This window comes from Helianthus annuus, chromosome 5 (assembly GCF_002127325.2).
Source record: "Helianthus annuus cultivar XRQ/B chromosome 5, HanXRQr2.0-SUNRISE, whole genome shotgun sequence".
Classification (NCBI taxonomy): domain Eukaryota; kingdom Viridiplantae; phylum Streptophyta; class Magnoliopsida; order Asterales; family Asteraceae; genus Helianthus; species Helianthus annuus.
In genome coordinates, this window is record NC_035437.2 from 118,834,349 (window position 1) to 118,847,737 (window position 13,389).

At 37.3% G+C, this 13,389-nt stretch overlaps 1 long non-coding RNA gene across 3 annotated transcripts; it reads left to right on the forward strand.

Moving 5' to 3' along the window:
• The first annotated feature begins 8,486 nt into the window (after positions 1–8,486).
• LOC110939101 lies at positions 8,487–11,351 on the forward strand. Of its 3 annotated transcripts, none has more exons than XR_004892801.1 (4): positions 8,487–8,622; positions 9,415–9,499; positions 10,801–10,857; positions 11,180–11,351. It is a non-coding gene; the product is annotated as an uncharacterized LOC110939101 (long non-coding RNA). The 3 variants fall into 3 exon arrangements; XR_004892802.1 differs by having other exon boundaries at positions 10,815–10,857; XR_002591966.2 differs by lacking the exon at positions 10,801–10,857.
• The last annotated feature ends 2,038 nt before the right edge of the window (positions 11,352–13,389 follow it).

Sequence of the window (13,389 nt, forward strand, 5' to 3'; positions counted from 1 at the left end):
CCTACCTCATGCATGACTTCTATGATAATCCTTGCTATTCATGATGGACTAAACTTATGATATATATATTACTATATAAAATATATAATACTTATAGTAACAGAACCTTTGATGATAATCTTATGATTATTTGTCAAAATATTAAGTTACATCATCTAAGAACTTATTTCTCGTTATGATTCTAATGGGTACTTTAACCCATGAAAACATTCAAACCCTTATGGGTTTCATAGTGTCAAAAGCGAGTATTAAGTGCTAGATGGTTATTTTCTCATATGCTTACTTTCCTTATACTTTTCATTTCAAATTCCTAATCTCCCGTTATCTTCCAAATACTCATACACCTATGTTTCCTCGTGTAGAAGGACTTGGTGTTTCCCCATCCAACAACTAACAACTCCTCGCGGAATTAACAAGTGGAAGCTTGCAAAATCGTGAGTACACTTGACCCATTTTTTATTTAACACTTTTTGGGTGCAATATGTTAACCTTATCAAAATCACAAACACTTTATACTTTACGCAAATGCACAAAAACAATCCAAATACATGAATACTATGTTGTTATACTTGATGCATATACTTGGGTGATTCTTATGTGATACTATCGTCATTAGCTTTATACGAGCCTCCATTTAACATGTATAGAGCTATAGGAGTAACGCACCACCCGTGAACAAGAGGTCATGTTAAATTTCATTCTTTATTGCATAAACAAAGGATTGGCTAGAAATATTGCATGCCATGATATGTTGATCTTGAATAACTTAAGTTACCATGTGGATTCTTTTTTAAACTTTTATACTTATACTTATACATAAACTTGTGTACTCGCCAATGCATTTTTATGTTGAACTATATTTTGTAAAATGTTGCAGGTTGATGAGGTTGAATATGACGAAATCTAGTAGGGACGACACTAGAAACGCACTTGAAATTACAAGATTTTGTACTTTAATTGTTGAACTTGTTGTATTATTTCCATGTTGTATTTGAATTTCATGTTGTACTTTAACAATTTTTTATGTTATGAAATCAATTTTAATTTAAATATTGTCACAATAGTGTTATGTGTGATGAGCAATCTATCTTCGTCCCACTCCGATGATTCCGCAATTGGTTGGGGTGTGACAGATTGGTATCAGAGCCATAACTATAGGGAATTAGGTAGAATTTCCATGTTCGACCTAGTCTATAGTAGGTACCTTATTTTTGACCATTCTTGTTACATGCTTAAAATGTTATTCTTCGTACTTTGCTTCTTACTTTTCTTTTTGGCCTTAATACCTACATAATATCTTTCCTAAGACATGTTTACACAAATACACTTGAAGAATTGAAGACACTCATACTACAAACGAGATGAGTTTACCAAAATAGGCGTGAAACCCAAAATTTGGTAAACGACTCTCATTCCGCTTAATTTTATTTTGCACGAAATTTCGCCATTAAGTGAGGAGTGAAATCCACATCTTAATGGTAAATTTCCAATTCAAATTCTAGTGGACCCTCGTCAAGGTGTCGAAATTAAATTTTGACCCGACAAGTACCAACCACATTAGGGTACGAAATCGTCAAGCTAGGGGTGAAACCCGCATCTTGTCGATTAAGTCCCATTCCTTGATTTTCAATCTCGCCAAAGTTTCAATTGTTTCAATCGATTAGAGACGTGTAGTACCTGGAAGGGTAAGATACCGTTAATCTCTTCTCGACGAGAGTATCTTACCTTTAGGCCAAAGCACGTTTCTCTAATCTGAAAGGACTTTCGATTCACTTTGGAATAGTCGACGTTTCTCAACCCGAAACAATCCTATGTTTTATGAGCCTTTTTTTATGTTATCTCAATTTATGTGTGATTTTATACTTGTTACCTCGTTCATTTCAAAACCGTTACACAATTCGCACGTCTCTCGCAATAAAAAAACAATAATAATTCTCGTGAACAAACTAAATTTATACTCTTTTTACGCATTCATACTTGTTATGCTTGTTGAATTCATGCTAATTATGTGAACCATACGTGATACATCATTCCTACATGCTTATACATGCAAAACATATTTTAAATTTATGATCAAGTCTCTTCCTTTTCTTCTCTTCGTTTCTTAGATGTCTTCTCTAAGCCTTTCCAAGAAAACCAAGAAGGGTAGCTCGAGCACCATATCGAAAAAGGACTGCATGAAGTTTATGGCCAAGCAGATGGCTAAGGTCATAACTGATATCGTCAGCAAAATCAACCCGGGCTCTCCTCACGGCTCTGTTGACTCGAAGGTGGAAACACCTAAACCGAAGTTCCAATTCAAGCAATTCATGGCCTGTAAGCCCTTGGAGTTTACTGGCAAAGATGGTGCCACATCCATGATGAATTGGTTCGACGCGATTGAAATCACATTCCTACAAAGTGGGTGTCCCGATGAACTACGAACCCTAAATGCAACTGGAGTATTCCGTTCGAGGGCACTCGAATGGTGGATCTCAGAGCGCAACAAAAGGGGGAATGATGTAGCCCACACTTTACCTTGGGACGAGCTTAAGCAGCTCATGAAGGACCAATTTTTTCCTCCTCACGAGCTCCAAAAGTTGGAGAACGAGTTTTGGAACTTAACGCAAAAGGGGAGTGACATCGATGGTCTGATTACGCGCTTCAAACAACTTAGTGTCCTCTACCCTGGACAGGTCGACACCGTCCCCAAAGCTGTAGCCAAATTCATCCGCTGTCTCTCGCCCTTTTTGATAAACCATGTAGCTTCTGCTTGCCCCAAAATCATTGAGGATGCTTTTCGTATATCCACCTAGCTTAACAACAATTGCGTTATTCATGGAACCTACGACAAGGTTTCAACGAAGAGTGTGCACCAAGCAACCACTGATACCACCACTGAAACCACCGCTGAACCCACACCATCTCAATCAACCAAGAAAAATCGAGGCAAGAAGCGGAAGGCTTCAAGCCAAAACTGTGTGGTCATCACTCCGCCAAACCCTAAGCCTTTGCAAACCGTTCCTGCCGCAACCAACGAGCTACCAAAATGAGCCTACACTGGGTCTCATCCCCAGTATACTACCTATTTATACCATCATCCTCCCACCGCACCATGCCACAAATGTGCCAACTGTCATAGGTTTGGGCATTTTGCTGACCGATGCCGAAACATCCCACAACCCCAAGGCAACCAAGATCAAGCCATTCTAGCCCAGAATCCTGCTCCAAACCAAGCTCAAGTTGCTCCTGTGCGAGCATGTTTCAAATGTGGGGACCTTAACCATCTTGTAAACGTTTGTCCTCAACGAAACCAGCCTCAGCAGGAACCACCGCAACAACAACAGCAGCAGCAACAGCCTCAACAGCCAGCTCGAGGCAGAGCGTTCCTTCTCACCACTGCTCAGGCTCAGAACGCAAACCATGTTATTACTGGTACATTCCTTGTGAGCCATGTTTATGCTTCGTGTTTATTTGATACTGGCGCTGATAAAAGTTTTATATCCTTAGAATTCGAACCTTCGCTTAAGTGTAAACGCTCTAAGTTACCAAGATCATTCGTTGTCGAAGTCGCAAATGGTAAATCCTTCGTTGTCGATTCCGTTCTTTCTAATTGTTCCTTGATTCTTAACGATCATACGTTTCGCATTGACCTCATACCTATGCAAATGGGTAGTTTCGACGTCATAGTGGGTATGAACTGGCTTAGGTGAGTTCATGCTGAAGTGGTTTGTTCTGAGAAGTTCATTCGTCTTTTTCTTCCAAATGGTGATTCTCTACACGTCTATGGTGAGAAACCTTCTCAAGGTCTCAAGCTTATGTCGTGTATCCAAGCGAACAAGTGTTTGCGCAAGGGTACCTTCGCCTTTCTCGCCCACATTATGGAAAAGAAGGACAAAGGCCAAAGCATGAGTGACATTCCTGTTGTACATGATTTTCCTGATGTTTTCCCCGATAATCTTCCTGGTCCGCCTCCTGCTCGTTCTGTTGATTTTTGAATCGATTTAGTGCCTGGTGCTAAGTCTCCCTATCGTTTAGCACCCTTTGAGATGCAAGAACTCTCGAGCCAAATTCAAGAGCTTCTTGACAAGGGCTTTATACGCCCTAGTACTTCTCCTTGGGGCGCTCTTGTTTTGTTCATCAAAAAGAAAGATGGATCATTTAGAATGTGTATTGACCATCGTGAGCTCAACATGCTTACTGTCAAGAACCGATATCCTCTTCCTCGCATTGACGATATCTTCGATCAATTGCAAGGCGCGACATGTTTTTCAAAGATCGATCTTCGTTCTAGATATCATCAACTTCTAGTCCTCGAAGAAGATATACCCAAAACCTCATTTCGTACACGTTATGGCTATTACGAGTTCGTGGTCATGCCCATTGGTTTGACCAACGCACCTGCTGTCTTCATGGATTTGATGAACCGCGTGTGCAAAGCGTACTTGGACCGTTTCATGATCGTCTTCATCGATGATATTCTCATTTTCTCCAAGATCCAAGAAGAGCACGAGCGACACTTGCGCCTTATCCTTCAGCTTCTGCGTACTGAACATTTATACGCCAAATTCTCCAAGTGCGAATTTTGGTTAAAAGAGGTTCAATTCCTTGGCCACACTGTCAACGAACTTGGTATTCACGTTGACCTTGCTAAAATTGAAGCTGTGAAGAATTGGATTGCACCCAAGTCTCCATCAGAAATTCGTTCTTTCCTTGGTCTTGCTGGTTGCGATCGTCGTTTTATCTCCAACTTTTCGAAAATCGTCGTTCCTTTAACCTCCTTGACCCAAAAAGAGAAACCTTTCGTTTGGGGTCCTGAACAAGAGTAGTCTTTTCAAACTCTTGAGGACATGCTTTGTAATGCTCCTATCCTAGCTCTTCCCGATGGTAACAATGACTTCGTTGTGTATTGCGATGCTTCAAACCTTGGTCTTGGTTGTGTCCTTATGCAACAAGGCAAGGTTATCGCTTACGCGTCAAGGCAGCTCAAGATACATGAGAAGAAATACACTACTCACTACCTTGAACTTGGCACAGTTGTTTTTGCCTTGAAGATTTGGCGACACTACCTTTATGGTACTAAGTGTGTGGTCTACTAAAAGTAGCGACACCAATGTGTGCAGTCATACAAAAAGAGCAAAAAGACACGCGATGTTAGTGTCATGCAATAGGAATAAAAGATACGCCAAAGTGCGTACATATATTAGCTATACTCTCTAATCAGATGATCATCTTCTCTGCTTATGGAAACATAGACCTGAAACTCTCATCATCTGATTTAAAGTGATCATCTCATCTGCTTATGGAAATATTGATCTGGAGCTCTCATCACCTAGTATATACTATTTTAACGTTGTTACGGTAATCATCTCAAAAGACCATGAGGACATAAAAGTGTAACCGAACACGTGTGGGGTCCACTAGCTTCATCCTAAGTTTACCCAAAATATGATAATTAATCACCGAATGTATATCAAAAGTATGGTGCATGGATTTAATGGACATTAAGTATGGAATAAACATCCACAGCCAAACTCCATCAACACCGACTCAAAAACCAACCCAGTTGGAGTAAAACACTCCTCAAATGCACAACCAACAAAGCATAAACAAACTGATTAGGGCTTGCAGATAAAGAAACCCGCTTAAATAAACACCCACCAGAATAACAAAGACCACACAAACCCACATGCAACCACATCAAAACACAAAACCGAAAAACAAATCTCAAAGACAAAGCCCAAATAAGCTAATGACAGCGGTCAGAGAAACAATGAGCCACAAAAAAACCAAACATCGCAAACCCTCAAAACAACACAAACATCATTCAAAGTAACCAAAGTAAAACGTGCTCATCAAACCAAACGAACGCATACTAGTTAGGAGAACGACCGTTAAAAATGGAAGTGGTGGCGACACTGAGGTGGTCGAAAAAGGGAGAGAGAAACATACGGAAGAGAGAGAAGGTGAAACTTCAAAATGAAGCCACTAACCATATAAATCAAAAGTTGAATACCAAAACAACTTACAACCAAATTGGCTTAAAATACAACCCACAAATGCATAAATAAATAACAAAGCATATGGTACAACTATCATTGCATAAATATGTTGTTAATTGATAGTATATAAATATCAATTGATATTATTCAAAGTTCTTGACTTTAAAATAAAGTGCTTGTTTTGAACGGCTAACTAAGTCATCGAATAAGCATCATCGGATGTCCTTAATCGAGCAAATGCATCCATGTCACACCCCAACCGATGGCGGAAACATCGGGGTGCGGCACTAAGCGTTCAGATTGCTCATGAGATTCCATAACACTAGATAGTTTCAATATAAATTAGATTCATTTCATGCAATTGTCTAAAAACAACGTCAAATCACAAAACATAGTATCAAACAAACATGATCATTGTTTCAAAGTTTCTAGATTTAGCTAAGTGGAGTGTCTAAGCTTCGTCCTAGCTTGTTTCATGAATCCTAGCATCCTGTCAGCCTGCAACATGTATTAAAATAAAGTCAGTACAAAACGTACTGGTGAGTATACAAGTTTGGCATAATAGATTAAAAGACTCATATCCATATGTAAATGTTAACAAAATAGTTTCAGCCATGCTAGTGTTCGCAGTCCAACAAGTGATAGCCCAAGTCTCCCGATGCTTTAGTGTTTTCCCAAGTCTCAAGGAAAACTAGTATCCTCCTAACAATACCCCCTTGAATAATGGGGAGGTGCATCTCCTATAGCGCTACTATTGTTAAGGCGGAACTACACACCCTGGATTAAACGTCCACATAGCACAAATAGAATACAAGAATCACAAGTTTCACATACACACAGGATAGAGTTTAGTTTCCAAAAGTCTCAAGTGTCATAGTTTAATAGAATATATGTTGCACCCCAAAGTTTAAAACAAAAAGGGATCGAGTATACTCACAGTGATTGCTTAACAGATTAATTGTTATTGGATCAAAGGGAGCTCTTTAGGTTTAGCCTGGTTAGATTACAACAGATAAGAGTCGGGCAGAATAACGAGATTCAACCATGTATCGGATCAGTCATCTTGATCGGATGGCTGTTCGATCGGATGGCTATCCGATTGGATTGCCACTCGATCGAGGAGACATAGTGTGTGGGATGGATTGCCATCCGGTCGGATGGTCATCCGTACGGATGGCCATTCGATCCAAGTGTTGAGATTCTCAAAGTGTCAAGTCAAGTGTCAACTCAGGTTACCTTGATCGGATGGTTGTTCGATCGGATGGTTGTTCGATCGGATGGCTATCCGATCGGATTGCCATTCGATCCAAAGTTCCAAGTCTTCCAAAGATTCAAAGTCTCAAAAAAAGATTCTAAGTGTGAAAGGTTTCAAGGCACACGTCACTTCGATCGGATGGTTGTTCGATCGGATTGCTATCCAATCGGATTGCCATTCGATCGTTGTGACCTTGTTCCTAAAGTTTCCAGAAGATTTCCAGGTGTTTAAGGTTACGAGGAAAGTGTCACTTGATCGGATGGTTGTTCCATCCGATCGGATTGCCACTCGATCGGGTTGTCCTTGTCTCGTTCCTAAACTTGTAAAGTTTCTAAGTTTCTGATTAAACGGCGACGACTTGGTACGTATTTAGACAATGGTAAACACACCAACGTTCAGCTGTTCTGATTGGTTGGGAATCACCCCTAGTCCGTCCAGTCGTCTCTTCTTGGTGGTGTTTATGTCGGAATACGTACTCCGGTCATCTTCTCCGGTAACAATCCATTTCCAAGTCGACTCAAGACTAATCATCAAGTCTTTAGTCCGTTCAGATCTGGATCCCACCGACTTAAGTGAAAAGTTTAAGAACCAATGAAGATAAACATAAGTTTCAGTTGAAAAGTCTAGATTTAGGAAAGATTTAATGCAAATCACATGAAATTCCTTAGATCTGAGCTAGATCTGGACTAGAATGACATCACACAACAGTTTGGTACAAACCTCCATGATGACTTCACCTTCAAGAGCTCAAATCTTAGAGATTTCACGGTGAAAAGTAAGGTTTCAAAGGAGAATCATGTAGAGAATAACGTGTAGATTAAAGTTGTACAAGAATTTAGTGTAAAACTGTAACACCCCAAAAACGGGTTTATTAATTATATTAAATTAACCAAAAAAAAATAAACGGGTAAAATACTGTTAGTGGTAAAGGTAAACCCGGTAAAAAAATTAATTAGGATTTAAATAAATAAACCAAACCTAATATAAAAAAATGAATGAATAAAAGCTTTCGAGGAAATAAAGGTTATAAAAAGCCCGAGTTAACGGGACTTAAATAAAACGGGTTATAACCTCCCCGAACTCACTAAGTTAACTAGGAATGTTTAACCTAGTTAACAAGACAAAATATTGTTGAAAATAAGTAGGTTGTAGCCTACTTACTAATTAACAAAACTTGAGGGGCCAAAGGTGGGATAACTTAAAAGATTAATTATTAAAAACAAAAAAAAAACAGACACATACACAGTGTGTTCGTGAACGACCAGGAGAAGGGCTCCCATGGAGCAAACCCTAATTCACACTAAAAGATTAAATTGAAGCTCAAATCAAGACCCAAATCAATGCATGAACATGTATAAATGATCACCTAGTCAAGGGGATCATAAGGTATGTCATAAATCCTAGATTGGTTGAAGTTGAAATGTGAGACAAGTATGTTACTTGCAATAAGGTTGTTGGAGTAGGATCCAAAGTTGAAATTGAATGCTATTGTGTGTTTAATTTCGTTAGTTATGATAAAATTATGAAGAATTTAATGTAAAGTTACTTGTAAGTGATTAACAAGTAAACTAGGAAGTGGGTTTTGATTAAATAGTGAAGATGATGATATATTTGTGCTAAAAATCATCATAATTGATAGTTGAACCGAGATACTTGAACAATTTATAGGTTCGAGTGAATACCCATACACGACTTGAAATGGGTTTTTGAATGTTATGATGAAATCCGGTAAATATATTCATGTAACTAGGTATATGAAATCATGTTATCTACTAATTGATAGGTAGAACTTGATTACGTTAGGCGTTCGGATGAATGCTAGTGATATGACGAAACGGGTTTCACTTGTATATGAGAAACCCATAGTTCGTGCGAAATGAATGAATAAATTAGTCTTGATAATCACTTGAATAAGATAAAGTGTGGGAAATGTAATAAACTCGGTTAGAACCTTGGTTAAAACGGTGGCCTAAAGATAACGCCAACCGGGTAATTAAAGAATGCCTAAACTAGTTAATGAACTTGAATGTGCATTTTATATACTAATGGTCGTTTGACTTTTAGAAAGTCAAACTGACCAACAATATGATGAATGATAATTTTTATATGAAATACGTAAGGTGGAATAGTCATAACTGATAATGACTAATCTAACCGTCTTACGAATTATAATGATAGTTGACGCTTAACAAGCTAGATGGAAGCTTGGGAAGGAAGCGGGTCAAACGGATGGAGCACGCGGAAAAGAATAACCAGATGCAAGGTAAGTAAAACTTACACCTTCTAGAATACAATACTTACTTGTATAATGGATAGCATTGTGAATAATAAAATGGACGTGGTTTTCGCGGATGTTTTGTCAACAAAATAGTTGTTGACAGCAAGCAGGTCCGTATTTGCAGAAATTGTTTCGAAGCCTTAAACACTTAGTTTTGACTCAATATTTGGTCAGAAGTGGTATAACAATATAAATGATGATTGATAATTTTTATAAACTTTTCGGAAGTTGTTTAACGCGGTTTTCGTGGACGTTTTGTCAACAAATTAGTTGTTGACAGCAAGCAGGTCCGTATTTGCAGAAATTGTTTCGAAGCCTTAAACACTTAGTTTTGACTCAATATTTGGTCAGAAGTGGTATAACAATATAAATGATTATTGGTAATTTTTATAAACTTTTCGGAAGTTGTTTAACGTGGTTTTCGCGGACGTTTTGTCAACAAAATAGTTGTTGACAGCAAGCAGGTCCGTATTTGCAGAAATTGTTTCGAAGCCTTAAACACTTAGTTTTGACTCAATATTTGGTCAGAAGTGGTATAACAATATAAATGATTATTGGTAATTTTTATAAACTTTTCGGAAGTTTTTTAACGTGGTTTTCGCGGATGTTTTGTCAACAAAATAGTTGTTGACAGCAAGCAGATCCGTATTTGCAGAAATTGTTTCGAAGCCTTAAACACTTAGTTTTGACTCAATATTTGGTCAGAAGTGGTATAACAATGTAAATGATGATTGGTAATTTTTATAAACTTTTCGGAAGTTGTTTAACATGGTTTTCGCGGACGTTTTGTCAACAAAATAGTTGTTGACAGCAAGCAGGTCCGTATTTGCAGAAATTGTTTCGAAGCTTTAAACACTTAGTTTTGACTCAATATTTGGTCAGAAGTGGTATGACAATATAAATGATGATTGGTAATTTTTATAAACTTTTCGGAAGTTGTTTAACGTGGTTTTCGCGGACGTTTTGTCAACAAAATCGTTGTTGACAGCAAGCAGGTCCGTATTTGCAGAAATTGTTTCGAAGGCTTAAACACTTAGTTTTGACCCAATATTTGGTCAGAAGTGGTATAACAATATAAATGATAATTGGTAATTTTTATAAATTTTTAGGAAGTTGTTTAACGTGGTTTTCGCGGACGTTTTGTCAACAAAATAGTTGTTGACAACATGCAGGTCCGTACTTGCATAAATTGTTTCGGGGTCTTAAACACTTAGTTTTGACACAATACTTGGTCAGAAGTTGTATAATAATATAAATGATGATTGGTAATATTATGTATTGTTAAGTGTTACAAATACAGGCAAGCGGAAAGTATGAGCATGTTTTGCCAAGGTTGGCGAAAGGTAATGCAATGTATTAAAAACGAGTCAATGTTGACCCGTGCCAAGTACGCACAAGGAATGATACTCTCGTGAAGGGTACATGCACCAACCATAATATGGATTATGGTTGGAGGAAATAAGAGTTTTTTTTAATAAGAGTTGATAAAATTATAGTTTTGACATAAATACCCATAACAAGTCAAATAATTCGGTTTAAGAACCGGAAATTTGAATTCGAAGGAAACAAGAATTTTAAATAATGGATGAATGAATTGGATGGAAATATGTTTATAACTTGTTGTGAAACTGTTGAAACTAACTTTTATGTTGGTTTTGATTTTAGGAATGTCTTATGGAACTCCGGATGAGGATCAAGCAAGAAAGGAGAACCGAACACATGTCTCGAAGCTTCCGCAACGATCTTATTTTGTTCTAGTTTAAAAAGTGGATATTGTAAACACTTGAAATTATATTTTGGAATGTTTTAAATTATGTAAAAAGTTTAACTTGGAAAAGTTTTTGTAAGCTTGCATTTTCGTATAAAATGCGTGTTTAATATTATAACATTGATTAATAGAGACGGGTCTTACAAAAACGTACCGAAATCGCCGAGAAATGGAAGAAAAGAGGAGTGCGTACGTCTGGATCGAGTGAGGCTGTCACATCAGTGTGAATGATGATGTGACAGGCCTATTTATAGTGTTAGAGTGAGTGAAGGCAGTGTGAAGCGGGTCGGATGGCGGCTCGGTCGAATGGCCATCCGATCGGTTGGTCATCCGATCGGATGGCTATCTGATCGGTTGGTCATCCGATTGGATTACCATTCGGTCAATCCTATCCTTTCCGCGTTCCCGTCTTTGATTCGTTTTGCGAGTTAGATTAAGCGTTGCGTTGCGTATTATTGGGTAATGGTATCACATAACTAGATTATATCATTAACACAAAAGTTTCCATAGTTTCATAGTTTCCGCCAATGACAAGACTCCAGTCCCTCGTTCAACCAAGTCTCAAGTTTCACGAGCCTCAAGAGTCAAGCACCAAAGTATCAAGAGTCAAGAATCTAGTTTCCAAGTATCAAGAATCATAGTATCATAGTTTCCATAAGTATCATAGAATCATAGTTTCATAGCATAAGTTTCATCAAGTATATCAAGTATCACATAGTTTAGGGGCTAAAAGTGACAAAAGCTAAAAGTCTAGGGACGCGGGCGTTACAATCCACTCCTCCATAACGGTCGTCGGTCGGAGTTGGATGCATACCCGAGTCACCAAGCCACCAACTCCGTCGAAAACCTGCCCGCCCAAAGGCCCATTACTGTAAAACCCGGTTCAGCCCAGTTTCGAACTGTCGACCTCCAGAGAGACCTAGTTCTAAACTTAATTACCACCACAATGTTCTTTAAATTGATGCTAGTAGGAGTTGAATTTAGGAGTTCGATGAGAAAAACCAAATGTCTAACCATTAGATCTACGAAATAACTAAAATAAGTTGGATAAAATTAAAAAAAAAAAAAAAACGAGATCGTTATCTTTGTCAAGTTATCGGTGTATGTGAAGTATATTTATCATTCCGACAACTTTTTGGGACACTATACCGTAGGCCAGTGATGATACCAATCAAGTGGTCATTGTTTATTGACAAAATCTTTTACTTTTATAAATATGTGATTAATTTAGGGGAATGTTGAAATGAAAACACTAGTTATTGCGAAAACTCAAAAAATAACTAAAATGTCAAAAAAACATACCAATTTTTTTTTGCATACCAATTTTCGTTATTTTAGGTATATAAAAAATTCAAAAAAAAAAAATAGTGCACATGTGTATGTGTACTGCATATGTGAATTATTACATATGTGCACTACAAATTTTTTTTTTGAAAAAACGTTTTTTTTATATATAAAAAAATTGCGATTTTTAATAAAAAAATTTAAAAAAAAATTGTGTGTTTTTTAGGCTTTTTTAGTTAGTTTTCACGATAAAAATGGTTTTCATTTAAACCATCCCCATAGTTTTTATATACGGATAAGTTTTAAGAGCTTTTTGAAATCGACATCGACATGCACCATATCATTTATTTAATTTTAGTTTTTATAATATAACAAAACCAATAATATGCTACTATGTTACATAGATTAGATTAGGCGTTAAACTTAAACCATGAAACAAAACGTTCGTAAACGAATAATTTGGCTTTGTTCAATTTCAGTTTTCTAACAAGTTTGTTTTAGTAAATAAGTTTAGGGTCGTCCCTGAAAAATAGTTGAAACATTTTGGCACCTGTCTAGCACCTCTTCATTGGTCATAGCTTTTTGTATTTTATTTTGAACTTTTAACTTCGCTAAAATACATGTTTAGCCCATATGCTTTTAAAAAAGTTTTTCTGTTATTGGTTAACATTGTTTATATGCGTGTTTAGTCCCTCTGCTATAACTTTAGTGGTGTACATGTGTAATCATTCTACTTTTATTCCTTTATAGTGATTGATCGTGACTTTTTGTATCTTGCTTTTAAACCTTCAACTTTGCTAATATACGTCTTTAGCTCATCTGT